At 50.0% G+C, this 27,368-nt stretch overlaps 1 long non-coding RNA gene across 1 annotated transcript; it reads right to left on the bottom strand.

Annotated features, from left to right (window-relative positions):
• Positions 1-6,240: 6,240 nt before the first annotated feature.
• LOC141271258 (uncharacterized) lies at positions 6,241-21,619 on the bottom strand. The gene is made up of 5 exons (XR_012321873.1): positions 21,435-21,619; positions 17,858-17,948; positions 17,337-17,396; positions 14,520-14,641; positions 6,241-7,197 (listed from the first exon to the last, which is right to left on the bottom strand). It is a non-coding gene; the product is annotated as an uncharacterized lncRNA (long non-coding RNA).
• Positions 21,620-27,368: the final 5,749 nt, after the last annotated feature.

Raw genomic sequence — 27,368 nt, forward strand, 5'->3', positions numbered from 1 at the left:
AAGTCAAGGACCAGTTCACACTGCATCAGCCGAGGGGGAACAGAGTGATCTCGACATGCTGACAACCCCCCCCGCCAGTAGTGAGTAATGCACAAAATACAATGCCTGTTAGCATGACAGAATGTGACCTGGGGGAGGTAAATGACATCAGGGAGGAGTTAAAGGGAGATTCATCCCTAGCGGGATTGAGGAGTGCAGTGGCTGCCGAAGGGTCTGAAGAGGGGGTCCGCATTATATGGGAAAGGGGGTTGATGTATCGGGTGACACGAGACACAGCGGAGAGAGCTAATAAGCAGTTGGTGGTGCCGGAGAAATACAGAAGGGAGATTCTGTCCTTAACCCACGAAGGTCCATTAGGGGGACACTTGGGAGTGAGGAAGACCCAACGCCAGGTTATGAGCAGGTTCTTCTGGCCCGGGTTGACCTTTGAAGTAAAAAAAGTTTGTAAGCTCCTGTGAGACTTGTCAAAGAGTGGGAGGCCCCCCGCGCAGAGCTCCTTTACAACCCATGCCGTTAATAGCAGAACCTTTTCAACGGGTAGGGGTGGATTTGATAGGTCCCCTGCCTCGACCCAGTCACTCAGGGAAGAGATATATATTAACGGTTGTAGATTATGCCACCCGATACCCTGAGGCGGTAGCTCTCCGAGGAATAGATGCAAAAAGGGTGGCCCACGCATTAGTTTAAATATTTAGCAGGGTGGGTTTCCCGAAGGAGGTTGTTTCAGATCAGGGAGCTCAATTCACAGGTGAGGTATTGCGTACCCTGTGGAGTCCGTCCGGGGTCCGACCAGTGTTCACCTCTGCATACCACCCACAAACAAATGGACTCTGAGCGGTTCAATGGGACCCTGAAACGGTTGATCTGCGCATACTTAGTGACAGAGGGGGTGAGGAAGATGCTCTGCCCCAGCTCCTGTTTGCCTACAGAGAGGTGCCACAGGCTTCTACTGGTTTTTCACCATTTGAACCATTATATGGCAGGCAGCCTCGGGGTCCGCTAGACTTGCTGCGAGAACACTGGGAAGACCGATACGATTCTGGGGGGGGTGCCAGTGCTCCGCTATGTGAGGCAGTTGCGAGAGAGGATACAACACCTTGGGCATCTTGCACGGGTACATCTAGGGGAGGTAGAAGGGCAACAGAAAACCTAATATGATAGGGGCACCCAACCCCGAGAATTAACAGTAGGCCAGCAAGTGCTGGTACTATCTCCCGTCCGCCATGACAAGTTACAGGCCAACTGGGAGGGTCCTTATACCATAGTCAACAAAAAGGGTGCAGTCACCTTTCGGGTAGCATTCGACACACCACACCCAAACCAAGGTTATTCATGTCAACCGATTAAAAGAAAACCAGGCCAGAGATACATGTGCGGTAGCTATATGCTGTCCTCCTCCAGATGCCTCAGAACCTGATCCCCTGCTGGACTTATTACAGCACACCAAAGAAAAGGGAGGGGTGGAGCAAGTCACCTTAGGGGGGGGGGGGGTTGGGGGTTGGAAGTCATCTCTCCCCTGCCCAATCCAGCCAACAACGGGAGTTATTAGACCAGTATTGTGGGCCCTTCTCTAACCAGCCTGGCCGGACCACTCTGACTGAGCATCGAGTGGACACTGGGACAGCAAGGCCGATTCGATAGCAGCTGTACCCAGTGGCACCCGAGGTTCAGCAGATGATTCGGAGGGAAGTGGAAGAAATTTTAGAGTTGGGAGTGGTGGTTCCCTCGTGCAGTCCCTGGGCGGCCAGCGCAGTCCTTGTTCCGAAAACGGACCAGAGCACAAGGTTCTGCGTAGACTACAGGAGGCTGAACGAGAAACATCACTGATGCCTACCCCATGCCCCGAATAGATGATCTGTTAGACCAAATGGGGGGGGGGGGGAGCAACATTTGTGTCCACCTTAGATCTGAATAAAGGATACTGGCAGATCCCTTTGTCACCAGACGCCCTGGAGCGTTCAGCTTTCCTCACTCCCTTTGGTCTGTTCCAATTTACGGTCATGCCATTTGGGATGAAGAATGCACCAGCTACCTTTCAACGAATGGTGGATGTCATGCTTGCAGGCTGTCAGGAGTTCTCCCAGGCTTATCTGGATGATATTGCCATATTCAGTAAGACCTGGGAGGAGCACCTGCAGCATGTGAGGGAGATACTCCAGAGCATTCAGCAGGCTGGGTTAACCATCCAGGCAGACAAGTGCCAAATGGTGATGGCTGAAGTCCAGTACCTAGGACATCGAGTAGGGGGTGGTATGATAAAGCCTGACCCAGCCAAAGTGGCAGCAATAACTCAGTGGCCGCGACCATGCAACCAAAAGAGAGTGCAAGCCTTCTTGGGTACCACCGGGTATTACCGAAAATTCATTGCAGGGTACAGTACTATAGCAAAGCCTCTGACTGACCTGACGACAAAGAAATTCCGAAGACAGATAGAATGGACTGAACCATGTGAACAGGCTTTTGTGCAGCTTAAACAAGCCCTGGCGGGGGCCCCCGTGCTGGCTGCAGCAGATTACACCAAGAGGTTCCTGGTGCAGACTGATGCCTCAGACAGAGGGTTGGGCGCTGTCCTTAGTCAGGTGGATGGCACAGGGCAGGAACACCCAGTGGTATACCTTTCAAGGAAACTGTTAGACCGAGAGAAAGCATATGCCACCATAGAAAAGGAATGCTTGGCTATTGTCTGGGCACTGAAAAAACTATTACCCTATGTGTATGGGAGGGAATTCACCATAGTAACGGATCACAATCCACTGACCTGGCTGCACCGGGTGGCGGGGGAGAATGGGCGATTATTACGATGGAGCCTGGCATTGCAACTGTTTAACAGTACCATTTATCACAAAAAGGGGAGAGACCATGGCAATGCTGATGGCCTATCAAGACAAACTGAGGAAGCTCTGAACCCTGGTAATTGCCGCCAGAGGAAGGTGGATAGTCAATCCCAGGAAATGGAGACCAGCGCTGGCCGTGCTGGAAAAGTGGGGGAGGAATGTGAGGACCTGGCCACTTTCTAAATACTTTTCCAGCACTGAGCACCCCTTTTCGTCAATCTTAATTTTGTGTTTTGTTAGAAATTTCCTTGCTGTGTTGTTAGTGATTTGTTTGCTCATCAGTTCAACCTCAGGTATCTATTCCATTCAGTGACCATATTTTCGAGACCTTGGGCCATTGTTCTCTCCGTCACCACAGGTAGTCTCACATGCAAACCCAGGGGATGGGTTTCAACCGAGAAAATATCTCCACTAGGCACAGTTAGGTGGGGGAGGGAGGGGCGAGCTCTACTGCCAATTCAGGGGGCTGAACCCTGGGCAGGAGAAAGGGAAGAATCATTGCTAGTTGGACGGAGAGCTGGGTGGTATCACGGGCTGCAGTCGTGATATCCATCATCCGAAGGAGCATATGCTGTGACTGCCAATATACCGGCATCACCTGGTACGGGGCAGTGGAACTACTGATCCCAGGTTGGAAACTCAATGACTAAGAGAATTGCCTGTTGGACATTTACCTGGAATTGCTGTTCACCGTGGTCGGAAGGAATAAAACTAATTGCATCGATAACCTGCCTAGGTGATTATTAAAATCCACAACCGCACATCTTTACAGTGCTCTAGGCTCAGCTGTGATGTCAGGGATCCCAGATAGTAACTGCACCAGAGGCAGACATATCACAGGTGCAGCTGCTCCAGAGCCCAGGGGTGGAGGGGGCCCCAGCGACTATTTCAGCGTCGTTGGACACAAATTCAGCTGAAATGTATTGCTGTGCAGGGGAGCTGCCGTTTCCCCGCACTGTAATAAATGGAGAGCAGAACAGGTCACATTATCCCAGAAATGGTCCCAGAATGGGGGACATTACTGGAAATGGTCTTTATGCACCATTTTCTCTAGTTATTTATGGGGCGGTCCTTTAAACTGGGCACCCCCTCCTTTTGTGGCGATAAAGCTATAATATATCTATATATATAGTACAGACCAAAAGTTTGAAAACACCTTCTCATTTAAAGATTTTTCTGTATTTTCATGACGCTGAAAAAAGTACACACACTGAAGGCATCAAAACTATGAATTAACACATGTGGAATTATATACTTAACAAAAAAAGTGTGAAACAACTGAAAATATGTCTAATATTCTAAGTTCTTCAAAGTAGCCACCTTTTGCTTTGATGACGGCTTTGCACACTCTTGGCATTCTCTTGATGAGCTTCAAGAGGTAGTCACTTCACAGGTGTGCCCTGTCAGGTTTAATAAGTGGAATTTCTTGCCTTATAAATGGGGTTGGGACCACCAGTTGTGTTGTGCAGAAGTCAGGTGGATACACAGCTGATAGTCCTACTGAATAGACTGTTAGAATTTGTATTACGGCAAGAAAAAAAGCAGCTAAGTAAAGAAAAACGAGTGGCCATCATTACTTTAAGAAATGAAGGTCAGTCAGACCAAACAATTGCGCAAACTTTGAATGTGTCCCCAAGTGCAGTTGCAAAAATCAAGCGCTACAAAGAAACTGGCTCACATGAGGACCTCCCCAGGAAAGGAAGACCAAGAAAATCCAGAAATCGCAGGTTAACAGAAGCTCAGATTAGAGACCAGGTCAATGCCACACAGAGTTCTAGCAGAAGACACCTCTCTTCAACAACTGTTAAGAGGAGACTTTGTGCAGCAGGCATTCATGGTAAGATAGCTGATAGGAAACCACTGCTAAGGACAGGCAACAAGCAGAAGAGACTTGTTTGGGCTAAAGAACACAAGGAATGGACATTAGACCAGTGGAAATCTGTGCTTTGGTCTGATGAGTCCAAATTTAAGATCTTGGGTTCCAACCACTGTGTCTTTGTGCGACGTAGAAAAGGTGAACGGATGGACTCTACATGCCTGGTTCCCACCATGGAGGAGGAGGTGGGATGGTGTGGGGGTGCTTTGCTGGTGACACTGTTGGGGATTTATTCAAAATTGAAGGCATACTGAACCAGCATGGCTACCACAGCATCTTACAGCGGCATGCTATTCCATCCGGTTTGCGTTTAGTTGGACCATCATTTATTTTTCAACAGGACAATGACCCAAAACACACCTCCAGGCTGTGTAAGGGCTATTTGACCAAGGATGAGAGTGATGTGGTGCTACGCCAGATGACCTGTCCTCCACAGTCACCAGACCTGAACCCAATCGAGATGGTTTGGGGTGAGCTGGACCGCAGAGTGAAGGCAAAAGGGCCAACAAGTGCTAAGCATCTCTGGGAACTCCTTCAAGACTGTTGGAAGACCATTTCCAGTGACTACCTCTTGAAGCTCATCAAGAGAATGCCAAGAGTGTGCAAAGCAGTCATCAAAGCAAAAGGTGGCTACTTTGAAGAACCTAGAATATAAGACATATTTTCAGTTGTTTCACACTTTTTTGTTAAGTATATAATTCCACATGTGTTAATTCATAGTTTTGATGCCTTCAGTGTGAATGTACAATTTTCATAGTCATGAAAATACAGAAAAATCTTTAAATGAGGTGTGTCCAAACTTTTGGTCTGTACTATATACACACACACAATTTATTTTACATAGTGCCCTCTCTTGTCTTTAACATATCAGATTCCCGTGATTTTTAGTATTTATAGTGCCTAAGTTTCTTTTCTGCTGGAGGCGGCTGATGGACCGATCTTCTGGTCAGACACTGCCCCATCAGCAGTAATTTTACATCTAACAAGAGAGGACTAGGTGATAGAAAGAGGGCGCTGTGATTAACAAAAATAGCGAGAATACACCATGTAAGGGACGGTGCTATATATAGCAAGACATAATCCTATGTAATAATGGGATTGTGCTGTACATAACAGAGGACACCATCTAATAAGGGACAGCACCATACATACCTTGGGAGGATGCTACATAATTAAAGATGGTATTATAATGACGCGCCCCTGGGCCTACTGTGTCGCGCAGCGTATCGCACACGGGGGCTTACCCGGAACCGGATCAGATGAGGGTTGTAGTCTCCGAGTGGCGGGGACCCGGTCCGTGCCCAGGGAGTCAGACTCAGTGTGTGGCAGTCTTGATAGATGTTATTTGAGTGTCGACTACGCCACCCGTTGATTTGCAGCTATGGAGCTGCCGCTGCAGGGCAGACCGCTGAGGCCGGTGTAGAATTGTGCAGCGTGATAGTATAACCCCCAACGGGAGGGGTATGGCCTCAGGGCAGCCGACGTGGAAGATGGGGGTAGCAGGAACCACTCAGAGACGGTGCGGTGTAATTCAGGGTCTTTACTGGTAACAACGATAGACCCTCTCGGAGTACTTGCTAGCGAACGGGGCCTGGTCAGTCCTTGAGCAGATGGGTTCTCCCCTGGCCAGGCGGAGTTGTAGGCCTCCCAAACTGACTGTACTCTTCTGGCTACCATGCTAGAAGCGGATATAAGTAGCCCACGTCCCTGAGTGTACCGTGTGGTGCTCACCCGTATGGCCGGTGACTCGGGGCCTTCTATTGGCTTCCGCTCCACGATGGCGGTGCTGGTCCCACACGTGTGACCGTGCCTTCGGGTTTCTGGGCCTGAGGACCTGAAATCCCCTGCCGGTCGGCTTCTGCTGCTGGGTAAGAGTTAGTCCCCACAGCCTCGGACGCCGGGTCCGGTAAGAAAGCTTCTCAGTCAGGACGAGCTCTGCAGCTGCCAGCCCCTGACTCGTAGTAGTATTGCTCCCACTGAGCTCCTGCTGTTTCTTCCTATGACTGTTTCTTGTCTCTACTCTCCTTGACTTCTAACCCTGCTTCAGCCCCGGGTTTATATAGGGGAAGTTCTTCCCCTCCCAAGACTGGGCAGGAGGTGTGGCATGCACAGGATCCCTGACCAAAGGACCTCCCACCTGCTCTCAGACATAACATCTCTATCACTGTGGCAACCAGACCCCTGGGGTGTCACATTCCCCCCTAGTGAAATTTAGTACTCCGGAACTAAACATATTTTAGAAAAACATAACAAGATAAAAACAATAATAATACAATAAGAAAAACATATAAAGATGGTTACGGCATGTCCGTAACCGGGTGCAGTCTTTGAAGAAAAGCAAGGTGTCCATTTCACCAAAACAGGGAGACGTAACCAGGTAGGGGTTTGTCCTACCCCGAGTCCTTAACAGTCTTTAGTCCGTCCTGGGTTACGCTCCAACTATGTACAAGGATTCCCGGTAAATCCGCCAAGGACTCCTACAAATAACTAGAAACACAAAATTATACACAAGCAACAATACACAGGTAAACATAAATAAAACAATTTATACACTTCAAATCCTCCACCGTGCGGGTAACTGGCCTCTAGTGGCCCTAGTGGACCTACGGAGCCGACTGCCTAGCCCTGAACTACAGGGTGTAGGAGCTGTCAAGGGTAAACTGGGCAGCTGTCTACCGGCTCTTTGGCTCACTAGGGATATGGCAGGCTCACTGCAAGCAGAGGGTTGATCCTCCTGGTCTGCGGGTGTGGGGTCTTCTGCCTCCTGGACCGGCTGTTCTTCCAGCTCTACCTGTTGCTCCGTAGGTGCTTGGGATGCTGGTTGGAGGAAGGTGAGTACGGGTACCACAACTGCACCATTGACTTGAGTCCAAGACCGAGGGAAGTCCCCGAGCACAGTACTAACCATATCTTCCCTTTCCTCTACGGGTCGATGGTCTTCTTGTTCCTCTTCAGGGTTCCTCAGTTGTTCGGGACACTTTTTCAGGTGGTCCCGGGATACAATAGCTGTGGTTTCCCCTCCGTCTTTACTGATGGTACAAACCTTCGGGTTCTCGTGGCTTGAGGGCAGTACGGTGTACGGGTCCTTTTCCCACTGGTCGTCCAACTTGTGGAGCCGTCTCTTCCTCTTCAAGACCTGCTCTCCGGGTACTAGGGGAACAGCGGGAGCATACTGGTTGTAAGTTTTCTCTTGTCTTTCCCTAGCCTGACAGAGACTTCGCTCCACGCTCTCCTGTACTCTCCGGTACTGCTGCTGCCTCTCTGTGTCCCAGTCTGTTTCTGGTGAAGTGTCCTCGGGTGTCAGGACTCCCATTTCCAGGTCAACAGGTAACTTACCAGGTCTTGCCCTCATTAGGTAAGCCGGGGTACAGTTGGTGGAACCTACCGGGATGTGGTTGTATAGGTCCACCAGATCGGGCAACTTCTCAGGCCACAGACTGCGTTCTTCCAGGGGCAACGTTTTTAAAAGATCCATTACCACCTGGTTCATTTTCTCACAAAGTCCATTAGTTTGCGGATGGTAGGGTGTCGTCCTTATCTTCCAGCAGCCATACAGATTGCAGAATTCCTGGAAGACCTCCGCTTCAAAGGCAGGTCCCTGGTCCGTCAGCACTTGGTCCGGGTACCCGTGTGGACGGCAAAAGTGCTGCTGGAAGGCTCTAGCTGCTGTTTGAGCCGTTAAGTCCTTGACGGGGACGACAACCAAGAACCGGGAGTAATGATCCACGATGGTTAACGCGTAGACGTAGCCACTTCTGCTTGGGGTCAGTTTTACATGATCCAAGGCTACCAGTTCCAACGGTTGCCGGGTGACGATGGACTGCAGGGGAGTCTTCTGACTGGCATGGTCCTTCCTTCTCAGGTTGCACGGGCCACAGTCTCTGCACCACTTCTCAATGGTTCCCCTCATGCCTACCCAATGGAATCGCTCGCGCAGCAGGAACTCCAGCTTCTTCCACCCGAAGTGTCCAGCTCCGTCGTGGTATGCCTCCATCACCATGGCTGCGTCTCTTCGTGGCACCATTACTTGCCAGAGTAGTTCATGCGTCCGGGAGTTAACCATTCTGCGGCACAACTTCCCCTTGTAAAGGAACAGTCGACTCTTCTCTGCCCATAGTTGTTTGGCTTCCTCCGGAGCGTCTGGTTCAAGGCAAGCCTCCGGGCGAGTCAGCATCTCCTTCACCAGTCGGACGGCAGGGTCGCTGTCTTGCGTTTCCGCCCAGTTGTAGTGAGGTAAGGGGTTCAACGTAGCAGCCTGCTTACTCCTTACCCGGTGGGAATACTGGATAGTCCCATGACGGTGGAACACAGGGAGTTCAACTACTTCCAGTCCCTCCGGATCTTCTCCTTCGTCCGGCAGGTTGGGCATCCTGGACAGGGCATCCGCGTTGGTATTGGAGCGTCCGGCCCGGTATTTGATTGTGAACTCGTAGTTGGACAGACGGGCCATCCACCTCTGCTCCAGGGCACCGAGTCTTGCCGTGTCCAGGTGTGTCAACGGGTTGTTATCCGTGTACACGGTGAACCGGGAAGAAGCGAGGTAATGCTTAAAGCGCTCGGTGAGTGCCCATACTACGGCCAGGAACTCTAGCTTAAATGAGCTGTAATTCTCGGGGTTCCTTTCGGTGGGTCGCAGTTTTCGGCTGGCGTAGGCGATTACTCGTTCCTTCCCCTGCTGGATCTGGGACAGTACGGCTCCTAGCCCGATGTTACTGGCGTCGGTGTAGAGGATAAAGGGCTGGCTATAATCCGGGTACGCCAGGATTTCGTCCCCCGTGAGGGCCATCTTCAGCTGGCGGAAGGACTCTTCTTCCAGCTCCTCCCATTTGAAGGGCGGCTTCTGGTTCTTGGCCTTCCGGGACTGGCCTATCAGGAGGTCCTGCATAGGTGCTGCCTTTTTGGTGAAACCGGGAATAAACCTTCGGTAGTAGCCTACCAACCCGAGGAACTGCCGCACTTCTTTTACGCTGGAGGGGCTTGGCCATTCCTTAATTGCGGTGATGTTATCAGGGTCGGGAGCCACTCCGTCAGCGCTCACCACGTGTCCCAGGTACTGCACCTTTGGTTTCAAGAGGTGACACTTGGAGGGTTTCACCTTTAGGCCGTAACTCGCCAGAGCTTCGAACACTTCCGCCAGGTGTTTCAGGTGGTCCTCATACGTCTTGGAATATACGATGACATCGTCCAGGTACAACAGGACCGTCTCGAAGTTTCTGTGGCCCAGACAACACTCCATTAGTCGTTGGAAGGTTCCTGGTGCGTTGCAGAGTCCGAACGGCATGCAGGTGAACTCGCTAAGTCCCATCGGGGTGGTGAATGCGGTCTTCTCCCGGTCCGCCTCTGCTACAGGAACCTGCCAGTACCCGCTAGTGAGATCCAAGGTAGAGAAGAAGTTAGCAGATCTTAAAGCAGCCAATGACTCCTCTATCCTTGGTAAGGGGTACGCATCCTTGTGTGTGATACGGTTGATTTTTCGGTAATCTACACACATCCTCATGGTGTTGTCTTTTTTTCTGACTAAGACTAGTGGAGCTGCCCAGGGGCTACAGCTATCCCTGATCACCCCAGCCTCCTTCATGTCTCTAAGCATCCCCTTGGCGTGTTGGTAGTGGGCAGGGGGTACGGGTCGATACCTCTCTTTTATAGGAGGATGGTCTCCCGTGGGGATGTGGTGTTCTACCCCCTTGACTCGCCCGAAGTCTAACGGGTGTTTATTGAACACTCTCTCGTACTCCTGAACCACCCGATAGACTCCTTGTTTCTGGTGTGAGGGAGTGGAGTCAGTACCCAGATGTAGTTGCTGACACCAGTCCTCCATGTTTTTCTTAGAGCCGTTACCTTCCTCCGGGTGAGATGGAGGCAAGGGTTCCACAGATTGTATAGAATTTTGGTTAATGGTATATAATTTGGCTAGCGTGGCATACCGGGGCAGGTACACTTCCCTCTCCCCGATATTTATTATGCGAACGGGCACCCTCCCATGGCGTACATCAACCACCCCCCGTGCTGTCAAAATGGTGGGCCTACTGTCTGAGTAAACTGGTTCTACCATTGCCTGGTAATCCCTACCTCTCAGACCAATAGCTGCCCGGCACCAAATCATCATTTCACTTTTTGGGGGCATGGCAATAGGAAAAGGGTCACACATTCTTACGCTACCAATCTCACCGCCGGAGAGTTCCACCTGTTGCCGTCGCATCAGTGCCCGGATCTCTTTCTGGAGCACCCGCTGCTCGCCGGAGCTGGCGTTCTTGGCAACCTGCTGTAAAAGGAAAATCACCTCTGCAAGACAATTTTCAATTACATTAGTTCCTAGAGTTATTTTTGGGTGACTCTCATGTTTGTCAATATCTACAATGATCAGTCCCTGTGCTGCCAGTTCGACTCTACCGATTTTGATGGTCACCTCTTTAAATCCGATCTGTGGCACGGGCTGGCCATTGCTGGCGATGATACTCAAGTCGTCGTCAGGGTAGCGGGTAATATCCGAGTCATTCCAGTACTGCTTAAAGAGCACGTACGGGATGGTGGTGACCTGCGACCCGGTGTCCAGTAGGGCACTCATGGGAATGCCATCCAGTACCACAGGCAAGACTGGACGTCCTCCCACATATCTGTCGCGCCAGTTCGATGGGCCTGGTGATCTTTTTCCTGGGGGTTGGCCCTCTACCCCAGGTTGTGCCCGTTTAAAGAACAGTACCTTGCCATATGTCCGGGTTGATTGCAGCGGCGGCAGATGGGTCGTCCGTCCTCGCTGTATCGGTCACTGGGTCTTCCTCTGGCCGGTGGGGTCCTCCTTGGTCGACGCCACGGGATGTCCTCCGGTCCGGATGCCAGCTGGATCTTCCCTGGGGTGGAAACCTGTAAAGACTGCACAGTTCGGGTTAGCGCAGCAACGCTCTTAGCTAGCTCTTGGACCTGATGGTGTAGGTCTGGAGCCGGGTCATTGTCCAAAGCCTGCGCATCAGCTCCCACAGGCCCTGCCGACAAGGGCGCCGTCTCCTGGTGGTAAGTAATAGCTGGGCGCCTGTGGGTCATAACGCCACCCGGTGCCGGTTCTCGGAGCACCCGGATGGCTCTGTCCTTGAACTGTGCAAAGCCCAGATGGGGATCCTGTAAGGCCATCGCCCGCAACTGGGTTCGGTGGGCATTACAATACAGTCCCTCTATAAATTGTTCAGTCAACAGCCTGTCCTCGTTTCCCACTCCATCAGGGTCGGTCTGCTTAATGGCCCTCAGGGCCTCTTGTAGGTTTAGTGCATAGTCCCTTATACTCTCATGCGCTCGCTGCTTGCACCCGTAGAATCTAAGCTTAATCTCGGCTGAGGTGCGGGTATCAAAGGTATCCTTCAGCCGGGTTAGTATCCCTGCGACAGTCTTCCTCCCAGGTGGCCAGGATTTTACTTCCCTTTTAGCTGCCCCGGTTAGTTGGGCCACCAGGATGCTCACTTTTTGCTCTTCTGTGAGGGGGTACACCTGGAAGAGGCTATCCAGCTTTTCTCTAAAGTCATGCAGGGTATGTGACTCCCCTGAGTACTGGGGTAGCCAAGCTGCTCCCGGGATATAGGGCATGGTGAAGGGCATAACTGCAGCAGCGGTGGCGCTGGCGGGGGTTGAGGCAGTGAAGCTCTCCTCCGTATCCGACATCTCCCCCCCCCCCTAGTGGACCGTGGCCTACCTTGCGATGATCCTATTCCGTAGGCCGCGGCTCCGCAGTAGATCGTCAGGGTTGAGGACCTTCCGTCGCGCTCCGGTGACGTCGGCGTCTGCTGGGCTCCTTCCAGGACCTTACGCAACGTCCGGACGTGAGGCGGGGCTTCAGTTCTCGCGCGCTTTCGAAGTCCACGCCCCTCTTCTTCCCGCGCGGCGTCCTCAAGATGGCGTCCAATGGCGGGAAAACTCCACGGATGGCGGGAAGAAGGCCGAAGATGGCGCCGGATGGCGGGAAAACTTCGCGGATGGCGGGAAGAAGGCAGAAGATGGCGCCGGATGGCGGGAAACCTCACCACTGGTAAGTTTGAACAGTCTTTGCTTTTCAGGCACGCAGTACCCGGTGGTTGCGGGCACGAAATCCTGCTGACTACGCCAAAGTTGACGCGCCCCTGGGCCTACTGTGTCGCGCAGCGTCTCGCGCACGGGGGCTTACCCGGAACCGGATCAGATGAGGGTTGTAGTCTCCGAGTGGCGGGGACCCGGTCCGTGCCCAGGGAGTCAGACTCAGTGTGTGGCAGTCTTGATAGATGTTATTTGAGTGTCGACTACGCCACCCGTTGATTTGCAGCTATGGAGCTGCCGCTGCAGGGCAGACCGCTGAGGCCGGTGTAGAATTGTGCAGCGTGATAGTATAACCCCCAACGGGAGGGGTATGGCCTCAGGGCAGCCGACGTGGAAGATGGGGGTAGCAGGAACCACTCAGAGACGGTGCGGTGTAATTCAGGGTCTTTACTGGTAACAACGATAGACCCTCTCGGAGTACTTGCTAGCGAACGGGGCCTGGTCAGTCCTTGAGCAGATGGGTTCTCCCCTGGCCAGGCGGAGTTGTAGGCCTCCCAAACTGACTGTACTCTTCTGGCTACCTTGCTAGAAGCGGATATAAGTAGCCCACGTCCCTGAGTGTACCGTGTGGTGCTCACCCGTATGGCCGGTGACTCGGGGCCTTCTATTGGCTTCCGCTCCACGATGGCGGTGCTGGTCCCACACGTGTGACCGTGCCTTCGGGTTTCTGGGCCTGAGGACCTGAAATCTCCTGCCGGTCGGCTTCTGCTGCTGGGTAAGAGTTAGTCCCCACAGCCTCGGACGCCGGGTCCGGTAAGAAAGCTTCTCAGTCAGGGCGAGCTCTGCAGCTGCCAGCCCCTGACTCGTAGTAGTATTGCTCCCACTGAGCTCCTGCTGTTTCTTCCTATGACTGTTTCTTGTCTCTACTCTCCTTGACTTCTAACCCTGCTTCAGCCCCGGGTTTATATAGGGGAAGTTCTTCCCCTCCCAAGACTGGGCAGGAGGTGTGGCATGCACAGGATCCCTGACCAAAGGACCTCCCACCTGCTCTCAGACATAACATCTCTATCACTGTGGCAACCAGACCCCTGGGGTGTCACAATAACATATTAAAGGAGTAAGCTATGTAATTAAAGGGGTTTTCCCCATCTCCAAGATCCTATCCCAATATGTTCTAGTTATAATATTAGCAAATACCTCCAATTAGATATGTAGTATAGTTCTCCTAATTAGCTATGTTGCTTACTTCAAGTGCAGGCATTGCTGTAGCTTAGGTATCTATGGTTACGACCACTAACAACTGACTAACACTATGTGTGTGGCCGTAACCATGGATACCTAAGCTACTGCAATGCCTGCACATGGCGTAAGCGACATAGTTAGGAGAATATACATTTCTGATTGGAGGTATTTTCTAATATTACTACACCTATTACATATTGGGATAGGAACTTGGAGATGGGAATGCCCCCTAAGGACTGTGCTATATATAATAAGTGAGTACACTATACACTAAGGGATGGCGCTATATATAATAAGGCTACATTTCTTATCTGTGTGCTGCTCGACAGCACACAGACCTACTGAGTAAGTCCTATTCTGATCTTCAAAATCACATCAGAACAGGATCAGCGACTCTCAGATCTGTGATTTTCACAGATATGTGAATGGATCTATGAAACCCTGAGTCCATGTGCCGTCCAATAGAAAAATCTGTCAGCTCCCGGACATTTCACACAAATGTGGCCTAAGGGATTTTACAAATAACAATATTACTCCAAGTTATATAGTGCAAATACAGTATAAATACTTACTTCCAGTGACCGCTGATGTCTCATCTGATTAGAGCAGTTTTCTGTTTCTTCTCCTTCTACTCAGACCTTCATGTCGACATCTCCCAGCCACGACTCATCTTGTCACACTGATCACCGCAGCCCTGAAACCAATAAGGTCATATATATTATACAGTATATACACACATACTGTATTTTTTGGACTATAAGACGCACTTTTTTCCTCCAAGATTTTGGAGGAAAGTGTGTGAGTGTGTGTGTGTGTGTGTGTGTGTGTGTGTGTGTGTGTGTGTGTGTGTGTGTGTGTGTGTGTGTGTGAGGGGGAATGCATCTTATAGTCCAAATCTACTACATACTGTACTGTTGCTCTGGGTATATGTATGGGTGGTGGAGTTGGGGGGGGGGGGGGGGGGAGCTCTTGCGTGTGCTCACTGCTAAAGAAAATGAATATTCACTGGGCATGGGGAGCAGTGAATATTCATTCTCCTTAATAGCGGGCGTACAGTGTCAGCAGCAGCTCCTGCAGCAGCTCAGCTGTCATGTGAATCCACTATTATAGAGCATGACTATTCACTCCTCTCCACGCCCATGTTCTTTAATAGTGGGCACATGCAGTCGCCCAGCCGCTGCAGCAGCCACGGCTGAAGCTACAGTGTTCGCCCGCTATTAAGGGGTGAATAGTCACTACTCCCCATGCCAATAGTCCCAGCGTGGGGAGCAGTGACTATTCCAGCAGCTCATCTCACAGTGTGAGGACGCATGGCAGTGATCTCATCGTTTGAGCCGCGCATGACATCAGCTGCTGGCAGCAGAGCAGGATGCAGCGCTGAAGGAGAGGGAAGGAAGGAGAGTAGTATCGTTTAATGTGATGGGGACGAGGGGTGCCAGGCATACCAGGATGAGGGAGAGGGAACACGTATAACAGTAATGGGGGGGGGGGGGGGGGTGGGGGGATGGCCATATATACCAGGATGGGGGATATTAGTATAGAACTGGGGGACATTAGCCCTATAACAATGTTAGCAGTAGATGCCCTCCCCCATAACAGTGCATCATGACCAAATTTTTTTGCCTTTTTTCTATTTTCCTCCTCTAAAACCTAGGTGCGTCATATAGTCTGAAAAATACTCTACTTGCCTCCCCCACATACAAAACCTTAGATAAAAATGGATTTTACAAGAAAAAAAAATGTTAGGAAACATGCTTTCCTGTATAATGACTTGTATATAAGGCAAAATTAAAAAGACAAACAAAAAACGCCTCCTCCATCCCTTAACAGCCGGGCCATCTCTCAACGTATTTCCCTGTCGTCAATGACTAGAGTAGATGACATAGTAAAGGGGGAAATAAAACTGCACCCACCATTAAATGTCATTTTAACATTCTACCTTATCTGGGCCTGTGTTGTGTGTGACATGTGTTACACGCACGCCACTAGGTTCAGATAGGGGCGAGACAGGTTACATGAATTCTTTGGAATCCTGGGGGGGGAACTGTTACTCAGGGCGACCATAGACCATGTGCTGTAGCTTCTCTCAGGCACACAGGGGAATTGACCCTCAGGCACAGACACGTAGGTTGTTTCACTTGCTGACCAGACACACTTGACAAGAGTCCTCATAAACGGTAGAACAGTAGCATTTAATAAGGAGCTGCACAGCCAGTGCAAGGCAAGTATCATGAGCAACAGGCTCCAGTGACAAACAGTACAGTTTCCTTAACAGCGCAGCAATTCACAGTCTTCCCAGTAGTAAAGGACAGCACAGTTCTTATGCAATGGCACATTAATGAACACAGCTTTCTTTACAGCACAGTGAGATGGAGGAGGGGAAGGTTTGCTGAGGGAAATGATCCCTGTGACACCATTTCTTCCAGTCCTTATCTTTCTGCTTGACAATACTCTGCACTGCTAGTTCAGGAACCTACCTGACCTGTGCTTAGCTTCACTCCTGACTTGAATCCTTTTCACTTGCAGGGGCGCTTCTGTCAGATTCAGAACACACACACACCATCTTTCTCTTCAGCTCCAGCTAGACAGTAAATAACTTCCCCACAATCCCCCTGGGGCTCTGCTAAAACAGTCCCCTTTTCCTGTAACTGTTAACCCCTCTAGTAGCTGGATGCTTCTGGAGGACAACACTTCCTGTCTCATGTGCTTGAGTTACTGCTAATAGTTGCGGAATGCTTTTAAAGCAACAGCGCTACTTCTGCATGTCACACATGGTCAGACACATCCTGTGTAACTTCTGAAGGAGGGACTCTGAAACTCAGAAAACCTTTGTGGATAAGGAGAACTGCTAAAAATTAGAAGGAAGGACTTTGATACACCCTGTATTAGACATAAAGGGGGCCTCATACACATTCTGTTAAAATTGTTAGGTAGTGGGATTCCTATACTTAAAGTGTATGCACTAAGAGCAAGGTCTGCCAAAAATTAGAAGGAGGGACTGCAATACACCTTGGTAGATACATAGAAGAGGGCCTCAAAAAGAAAAACATTTTTTTCCCCCCATTTTTAAGGAGTGGGAAAGCCTGCAAGGGCTGAAAAACATTTACCCCTGGATGATATACATATATATGTAAGAATTGTACAGGTAGGGTTCATAAACATCCTGTAACAATTATGAAGGAGGGCATCATACACACCCTGGAAAAATTTAGAGCAAGGGTAGCACGATGACCCTTTAAAAATTCTGAGCTCAAATAGTTGGGCATCATTACACATGATCTCATGTCCTTCTTAAAAGGTGCAAGGTGAGAGGCCAGAATCAATAAATGGATACGTAGAGAGCTCCTCGGAGTGTCTGAGTGTGGGATCACTTGTCTCATGGGACTCACCATGGTGGAAGGCAGGAGGATCAGGGTGAGGATTATGTGGTCCAGACTCACAGGCACAGGCTGTATAAGGTTGTAAAGAATTTGAAGATAATTTGTCAATATTTTACTACTGAGAAACAAAGAGGAAATGCAGATAGATCTAGTATATAAATAGGATGGTATGTAATAAATAGTATAGGAAGCAGAACCACATTGTTTGAACAAGAACCTATGTTAACCAAGGGCAATAGCCAAAGAAGCAGATGGAAACTGCAAATACATTGATCAATCCAGTATGTTTCTGGTCAGAGGCGTAGCTAGGGGTTGCTAGGATTGGGCCCCTAACCAGGTAACCGTGTGTACAACTATGGTGGTGAACTCTGATCGTGGGTACAGAGGAACCTCAGCAGATGACCGCGCTGTTACTGAAAATAAAGCTCTACACAAAGACCAACACTAATATTACTTCAATATGGTGATCATATAGTGGTAGATACCAGACCATACAAATAATTACAGTACAGGTATATATAGTAACTTACAGCCGACATTCTCTCTGGTGGAGTAGTCCATTTTCCCGTCTTTCCCATCTGGCCCAGACCGACATGACAACTTCTTCCAGTCACGACTTGTCTGCAGAGATTACAACAAAAACACATTTGACTTCACATTTCCAGCCCTGTCCCCATCTATTCCCAACCTGCACAAACACCACATCCTGCTAATACCCCAATACTGAGCAGCTGCTGTCATAGGTGTCCTTAATACTGCACTTTTTAGGGGTACAAAAACAGAGCTCCTCTTACTGTCTCACATAGTAATACCTTACACTGTGCCCCTTACAAAGTAATAATGCCTCATTTGTGCCCTCTAGATGGTAAAATTGTTCCCTTGAAAAGATTAATGCCCTGTGCAAATGCCCTAGAAAAGTGTCCACATTTTGCCTCTTTGATGACTACAATACCCCGAGTGCCCCAATAACAATAATGCTTCTTAAATGCTGTGGTAGATCAGATCACAAGGAAGTAGACACAGGAACACTGTCGCTTTAAATCTTTCACTGTGCAACGTTAGCAAAACAAACATGGCCTTTCCGACATAACAGGAAAATAAATCATAACGTATGTCACAATCCTTGTTGCTATGAGAATCCGTCTGCTTCAGGAACACAAGGTTTTTTAGCTTTCCATAACACGAAAATACAGCTCCAGAGCTTTCACTTCCAGGCCCACCCCACACTGAATGCTCTAGAACAGGGTTCCCCAACTCCAGTCCTCAAGGCCCACCAACAGGTCATGTTTTCAGGATTTCCTTAGTATTGCACAGGTGATGGAATTATTGCCTGTGCAGGTGATGGAATTATTGCCTGTGCAATACTAAGGAAATCCTGAAAACATGACCTGTTGGTGGGCCTTGAGGACTGGAGTTGGGGAACCCTGCTCTAGAAGGCTCGGTATTTATCCTCTGGACTCCTACCATTCTACAGTTGTTTAAATCAACCTACCACTAAACATGGCTCATTAACCCCTCTCAGCACTTACTATGCTGGAGCATTTTCCTAGGTTTATATTATTGGAGCTAACAACCTCAGTGCTACATCGCCCCCCCCAGTACTTTTCCAGTGAGTTTGTCACAATGCCCACATAATATTTAATAATGTGCACCGAGTCCCCCAATATACAGCTCCTCTATACACAGTATAGTGGACCCACAGCTCTCTCATACAGAGTATGATGTCGCCACAGCTTCCTGTACACAGAACCACCGTCAGTACATGAATGTGTGTCACCCTGGCCTGGATGCCACAAATATAATAAAGCTGTGTCTGAGAGCAAGGGGGAGGTTCTCTAGTCAGGGACAATTAGCAGCAGCACCTCCTGTCCCAGGCCAGTAGGGGGAGCAGGCAGCCCCTATAAAAGCTAGAACTGGGGGCAGGGTTAGAGAGTTCTGGACGACCTGTCTCTGGATTGAGAGGTGTCCCAGAGAAGGGAGAGCTAGTTCAGCTGTAGCTGAGGAGGTCGTGTGGCAGCAGAGGAGCCATGAGCCAGGGACGGAAGGCGAGGGGAGCCTGTCCTGGCAGAGAGAAACTAATCTACCAGACTTTGGTGTCTGAGGCTGTGAGGATTCCAAGTCCTACAGCAAATAACCAGTCCGCAGGGGACTGTATGTTCCTTGGCCTAAGAAGCCCGAAGGTTCCACCACAGCAGAAGGGACCAGCAAAGCCGTACCAGGCCGGGAGTAGAAAGGGACCCAAGTTGCAAGCCATACGGGCGAGAAGACACGGCAAGCTCAGGAACGTGGGCTGTTACACCACGAGGAGGGAAATAGCCAGAAAAAGCGCAGAGAGCACAGTAGGCCTACACCCTCATCCTGACCAGGGCCAGCTTCCCACTTGTTCTCAGACATCCAGGTCCCCTCCTAGCCGGGACTGCTTTTGGGTCGTCTACCTGTTCTAATAAAGACCCTGAACTGTTTAAGAGGCCTCCGCTTCCTGACTATTGCGATTGGGATCATCCCCTCCATCATCATCATCTATAAACTGCCCTGGGGCCACTCTCCTCCCGTGGGGAGTTGTACTATTCAGTGCTGCACATTTACATCTGCCCCAGCGGTCTGCACTGCAGCGGCGGTTAACACTGACCGCAATCCAGGGGTGGCGTAGTCGGACATAGCTAAACATATAGAAGACTGCCACTGGTCTGACCACCCTGAGCCACGGACCGGGTTGCCACTACTACCCCTAAATTGCCCTGTTGCCCGGCTCCGAGTGCCCCACGGCCCAGGGGGTGAGTCAAATGCAGCACCAGAATCACCGTCCGTAGATTAATACAGCACTAGAACCACACTTTTCCTTCTCTGCATACTGCCCACACAATACTGTGCCTTCACATACAATAAAAGTCCCTATAACTTTCAGCTCTATAAGGCGCTTACCTTTCCGAAGGCGGCAGCAGGGTGACAGCCACAGGAGTGAACCAGTGGCAGAAAGGTGACAACCTTTGGTCAGCTATGGATTGGTACACAATCAGGACATCTGTCAGTACATGAATCCGTTACCAGATTCACTGCCAGTACATGAATCCACCTTCTCCATAATGTGCCGCCACTTATCCATATTGTTCCCCCACGCTCCCATCTCGACAGACTGTGCCCTCATTTCTCTATATTGTCCCCTATGATCCATCCTGTTCTCCCACGTCTCCATATTGTCCCCTATGCTTCCAACTCTCCATACTGTCCCCCCCACTTCTCCAAATGGTCTCCCCAGTCCTCCACGCTTCTTCCTCTCCATACTGTTCCAAAACTTCTTATGGTTTACCCACCCCCCACGCTATTCCCTCTCACAATTTTCCCCACTGCCCCATAATAGGCAAGCACAACGTGTCCTTGCCAGATCTGCACTGCACGTCTGGACGGGGTGATGGACGCTCCCCTACCTCCCACCTCTGCATTGTTTTTCAGATGTAGTCACATCTAAGAGATTCTGTGCACTCCAATATAGTTCAGGGTAGCGTATCTCCGGGTGGGCGCCTACATGGTGTACCCACTGCCCCCATGTAGGTATGCTACTGTTTCTGGTATAAGAAGAAAAAAGGTGCTATTCATGGCAGACTGTCAGTTAATCTCCGGATGGATAGATAGATGGATGGATGGATGGATGGATGGATGTATGTATGTATGTATGTATGTCTCAAACATTATATGTATTACAACTTAGTGCTATCTACGGGTCTCTTGTACCCCTGGTGTGACAAAAGATGGGTACATTGGATGTGCCTTATGTATATGGAGGATACTGGATCACTGCTCTAAAGCTTGCACCTATTTGCAATATCAGTTTTGTATAGTGCTGCTTTCTTTAGAGGATTTAGAGATTTATCTCTATGTATGAGTGCACAAATATATACACACACACTGTAGGGTTTCACACTCTCAGGTAGACATTCAGTAGCATTCACACAGACATTGGATTCTTGTGAAACAATGTGACATTTATTTGTGCAGGTTGCACAGCACCAAAACATAAAACCATGAACCCTGGCTACTCAGACACAGCTGAGCTAGTCCCAGTTAGGTCAAACAAAATAACTATTGTCTATAGCAGCCAGTGATACTTGCAGTTTGGTGCACACGATCTGTGCAGTCTCTTCAGCTCCAATATCACCCACTCCAGTCAGCTTCCACCCCACCAGACTGACTAAAGTGGGCACCAAGCCTGATTATATAGAGAGACAGCCAGGTGCAAATAATCAGAACCTGTAGAGCTAGGATTTAACCTTGTCCTATCTGGCTTTGCTACTATGCTCACTGTAATGTAAACACAAGGTTACCAGGTAACAAGTTACTCACCTGATAAAGATTAGAAGTGACACATTTATGTAATATAAAATATTAATTTTTATTCTGAAAAATTTGTTTAAAAACACAATAAAACAGGAGTTAGGTGCTAACAAAATGAAGATTATAAGAGCCCTATAAATCTGTGATAATGGCATGTCATGTATACCAAGATAGAATTAATTCTCTCATTGTCAGAAAAATGTATTATATCTATAAGTAAGTTATTTAGTGGTAAATATACTTTCTAGATCATAATTTGGAGATGGACTATTTGAAAATTATTGTCCACTATACATTATGACATAAAGCTATATATAACGATGAAATGACAACATGCATAGAAAATATATAGCGTCGTCAACTTAGCCATATAACATTTGATGATATTATATACAATTGCAAATATAAGCACATAAAAAACAAATAAATTGTTATAAAGTGCTATAGTGCAATATACCACAGTTAGTGAAGTTGCAAGTAATGTGGAAGCAAACAGCTGGTGAAATCAACATGTAAAGAGACCTTGCTGAAAAGCTTTTGTGGGCATTTTGACTGAAAACAGTCATACTAAACCTGTAACTCTATATGGATATGTAGGTGAAAGACTGCACTGTTTGATCACTATAATGAACACTGGTATATGGCAAGATTGATATACATCTAACTCAAAGGAATTCCAAGGTAATTACCTCATAGTGACACGCTGTGTAAATGGCAAAAATGGCTCCTGCTTCCTGCCCCAGCACCAAAACATCTATATATATAATCTGTTATGCACACGCCCGGGCTAAGCGGCGTGTGCGTGTGATTGGTAGAGATTCCACTGGACCGTGCCGGAGAGTGAATGCCTGGAGGGGCGTGACTAAGTATTCACCCGATCCGACCAGGGTCGCACGACGGCATACGACGCCAGTGCACCAAGGAGGAACCGAGCAGAGGGACCAGGTGCTACTCCAGGACAGACCCCGGACACGGCTGTTGACCCACACAGGGGAATACAGGAACAGGCTGGTAGGCTGGCACACAGACTGGTGGGTATAGGCAGGCACGACTGGTATGCAGGCAGGCGGGTATGCAGGCAGGGGGGTAAAGGCAAGCACAGCTAGAGTGCAGACAGGGAGGCACTAGCAGGTAGGAACACAGGCGGGATAGGACCCAGTACACACCGGGACTCAGGAACAATACAGGCAGAGGGTTACAGGCAAGCACTGCTAGAGTGCAGACAAGGCTGAGCAGGGAGGACAGGGCTCTGTTCACACGGAACAGACAGGAAGGGAAAGACAGAGCCAGATACTCACACAGTACTTGCAGAGAAAACAAGCAGGAGTTAGGTACGAGTTCAGACTCTGCAGAAAAAGGAAGGGAACGGACATAGAGGCAAAACAGGTAAAGGACAGGAGAGTGTTCAGACTGGAACTGAGTGTACGGAGGAGACCGACACTGCAGCGGGATACAGGAGCGGGTCAGGGAATACGGCCCCCAGAGAGGCGGAACGAACAGGCAAGGAGCGTGTTCAGACAGGACAGACCAGAAACAGGAGCGGGTCTAGGAAATCGGCCACTAGAAGGCGGAACGAACAGGCAAGGAGCGTGTTCAGACAGGACAGACAAGAGAACACAGAAAGGACTCAGTTCGGACACGGGAACTAATACCGCAAAGCAGGAGACATACAGGACTTAGTTCAGACACGGGAACTAATACCGCAAAGCAGGAGACATACAGGACACAGTTCAGACACGGGAGCTGATACCGCAAAGCAGGAGACATACAGGACTCAGTTCAGACACGGGAACTGATACAAAAAGCAGGAGACATACAGGACTCAGTTCAGACACGGGAACTGATACAAGAAGCAGGAGACATACAGGACTTAGTTCAGACACGGGAACTAATACCGCAAAGCAGGAGAAATACAGGACTCAGTTCAGACACGGAAACTGATACAAAAAGCAGGAGACATACAGGACTCAGTTCAGACACGGGAACTGATACAAAAAGCAGGAGACATACAGGACTCAGTTCAGACACGGGAACTAATACCGAAAAGCAGGAGACATACAGGACTTAGTTCAGACACGGGAACTAATACCGCAAAGCAGGAGACATACAGGACTAAGTTCAGACAGGCCTGGAAATACAGCCTCCAGGAAAGGCAGACAAGGAAACAAAGACGGGACCTGGCACCTTCAGAGTGCAAGCACACACTGAAGGAAAACACTATGCTCAGGCAGGGATAGAAGGGAGCTGCTGAGCTATATACCAAGTGTCAGACAGCAATAGGCTGAGGACGCACAAGGGGTGTGACCCACAGCAGGTACAAAAAGCAGGAAGTGATCGGGCGCCGCCCTTAAGCAGCAGAGACAGACACAAACAGACAGCATGGAGGGAAGCCAGAGAGACATTCCGGACAGGAGATCAAGTGCGCGCTCCTGCACAGTGGGAAATGGACCACTATGCAAGGACGCCGCCAGGTATGTTACAGTACCTCCCCCCTTACGCCCCCTCTTCTTCAGACCTGCCAGAATCTTCCGCAGGGAATTCGAGGACCAGTCGTTCACTGGGTTGGAGGGGGACAGAGACTGCTGTTATGCACACGCCCGGGCTAAGCGGCGTGTGCGTGTGATTGGTAGAGATTCCACTGGACCGTGCCGGAGAGTGAATGCCTGGAGGGGCGTGACTAAGTATTCACCCGATCCGACCAGGGTCGCACGACGGCATACGACGCCAGTGCACCAAGGAGGAACCGAGCAGAGGGACCAGGTGCTACTCCAGGACAGACCCCGGACACGGCTGTTGACCCACACAGGGGAATACAGGAACAGGCTGGTAGGCTGGCACACAGACTGGTGGGTATAGGCAGGCACGACTGGTATGCAGGCAGGCGGGTATGCAGGCAGGGGGGTAAAGGCAAGCACAGCTAGAGTGCAGACAGGGAGGCACTAGCAGGTAGGAACACAGGCGGGATAGGACCCAGTACACACCGGGACTCAGGAACAATACAGGCAGAGGGTTACAGGCAAGCACTGCTAGAGTGCAGACAAGGCTGAGCAGGGAGGACAGGGCTCTGTTCACACGGAACAGACAGGAAGGGAAAGACAGAGCCAGATACTCACACAGTACTTGCAGAGACAACAAGCAGGAGTTAGGTACGAGTTCAGACTCTGCAGAAAAAGGAAGGGAACGGACATAGAGGCAAAACAGGTAAAGGACAGGAGAGTGTTCAGACTGGAACTGAGTGTACGGAGGAGACCGACACTGCAGCGGGATACAGGAGCGGGTCAGGGAATACGGCCCCCAGAGAGGCGGAACGAACAGGCAAGGAGCGTGTTCAGACAGGACAGACCAGAAACAGGAGCGGGTCTAGGAAATCGGCCACTAGAAGGCGGAACGAACAGGCAAGGAGCGTGTTCAGACAGGACAGACAAGAGAACACAGAAAGGACTCAGTTCGGACACGGGAACTAATACCGCAAAGCAGGAGAGCATACAGTCTAGATCACGTGAAGTCATTATCGGACTTTACTCCTCTTTGGTCAGACCTCATCTGGAATACTGTGTACAGTTTTGGGCACCACATTTTAAAAAAGACATAGACAAACTGGAGCAAGTTCAGAGAAGAGCGACCAGAATGGTGACTGGTCTGCAAACCATGTCCTATGAGGAACGGTTGCAGGATTTGGGAATGTTTAGCTTGCAAAAAAGAAGACTGAGAGGAGACTTAATAGCTGTCTACAAATATGTCAAGGGCTGTCACATTGTAGAAGGATCATCTTTATTCTCATTTGCACAAGGAAAGACTAGAAGCAATGGGATGAAACTAAATGGGAGGAGACACAGATTAGATATTAGAAAAAACTTTTTGACAGTGAGGGTGATCAATGAGTGGAACAGGCTGCCACGAGAGGTGGTGAGTTCCCCTTCAATGGACGTCTTCAAACAGAGGCTGGACAGACATCTGTTTGAGATGATTTAGTGAATCCTGCTTTGAGCAGGGGGTTGGACCAGATGACCCAGGAGGTCCCTTCCAACTCTACATTCTATGATTCTATGATTCTATGAGGACTTAGTTCAGACACGGGAACTAATACCGCAAAGCAGGAGACATACAGGACACAGTTCAGACACGGGAGCTGATACCGCAAAGCAGGAGACATACAGGACTCAGTTCAGACACGGGAACTGATACAAAAAGCAGGAGACATACAGGACTCAGTTCAGACACGGGAACTGATACAAGAAGCAGGAGACATACAGGACTTAGTTCAGACACGGGAACTAATACCGCAAAGCAGGAGAAATACAGGACTCAGTTCAGACACGGAAACTGATACAAAAAGCAGGAGACATACAGGACTCAGTTCAGACACGGGAACTGATACAAAAAGCAGGAGACATACAGGACTCAGTTCAGACACGGGAACTAATACCGAAAAGCAGGAGACATACAGGACTTAGTTCAGACACGGGAACTAATACCGCAAAGCAGGAGACATACAGGACTAAGTTCAGACAGGCCTGGAAATACAGCCTCCAGGAAAGGCAGACAAGGAAACAAAGACGGGACCTGGCACCTTCAGAGTGCAAGCACACACTGAAGGAAAACACTATGCTCAGGCAGGGATAGAAGGGAGCTGCTGAGCTATATACCAAGTGTCAGACAGCAATAGGCTGAGGACGCACAAGGGGTGTGACCCACAGCAGGTACAAAAAGCAGGAAGTGATCGGGCGCCGCCCTTAAGCAGCAGAGACAGACACAAACAGACAGCATGGAGGGAAGCCAGAGAGACATTCCGGACAGGAGATCAAGTGCGCGCTCCTGCACAGTGGGAAATGGACCACTATGCAAGGACGCCGCCAGGTATGTTACATAATCGTCTTATCCAGTCTGTCTGTCTGTCTGTCTGTCTGTCCTGGAAATCAAGCGTCGCTCATTGGTCCGGCAGCGGCCAATCAGCGCCGCAGGATTTCTGAAAAAAGATGGCGGCCGTTAGCGGCTTATCTGCCGGACGGAGGTCAGCGGCGATGCAGCGGGGAGATGAGCGGCGCTAGCAGCACAACTACCCCGACCGGCGGCGCTGACCTCCATGCAGCTGACGTCGGAAGATCAGCGACTTGGCCCACTGATCTCCCGACAGCAAGTGTGAACGGAGTACCGGGGAGTGGTGCTTCTGCTGCGAGCAGCCGCTCATCTCCCGGCTTCTCGCAGCAGAAGGAGCCGCACAGGCAGCGCCGCTCCCTGGTCCTCGCTAATACGGAGCCGCACAAGCAGCGCCGCTCCCGGGCCCACACTAATACGACGTTGATTGGTCGCGGCCGGCCACCGCGACCAATCAGCGAGATGGCCGGCAAATTTAAACGCCGCTCTGCTGATTAATCGCGACCGGCCACCGCGACCAATGAGCGAGATGGGCGGCAAATTTAAACGGCGCTCTGCTGATTGGTCGCGGGGGCCGGCCGCGACCAATGAGCGAGATGGGCGGCAAATTTAAACGCCGCTCTGCTGATTGGTGGCGGTGGCCGGCCGCGACCAATCAGCGAGATGGGCGGCAAATTTAAACGCCGCTCTGCTGATTAATCGCGGTCGGCCACCGCGACCAATCAGCGAGATGGGCGGCAAATTTAAACGCCGCTCTGCTGATTGGTCACGGCCGGCCACCGCGACCAATCAGCGAGATGGGCGGCAAATTTAAACGCCGCTCTGCTGATTAATCGC

This window comes from Phyllobates terribilis, unplaced genomic scaffold, assembly GCF_046119375.1.
Source record: "Phyllobates terribilis strain yellow unplaced genomic scaffold, ASM4611937v1 Scaffold_5__5_contigs__length_657084704, whole genome shotgun sequence".
NCBI lineage: Eukaryota > Metazoa > Chordata > Amphibia > Anura > Dendrobatidae > Phyllobates > Phyllobates terribilis.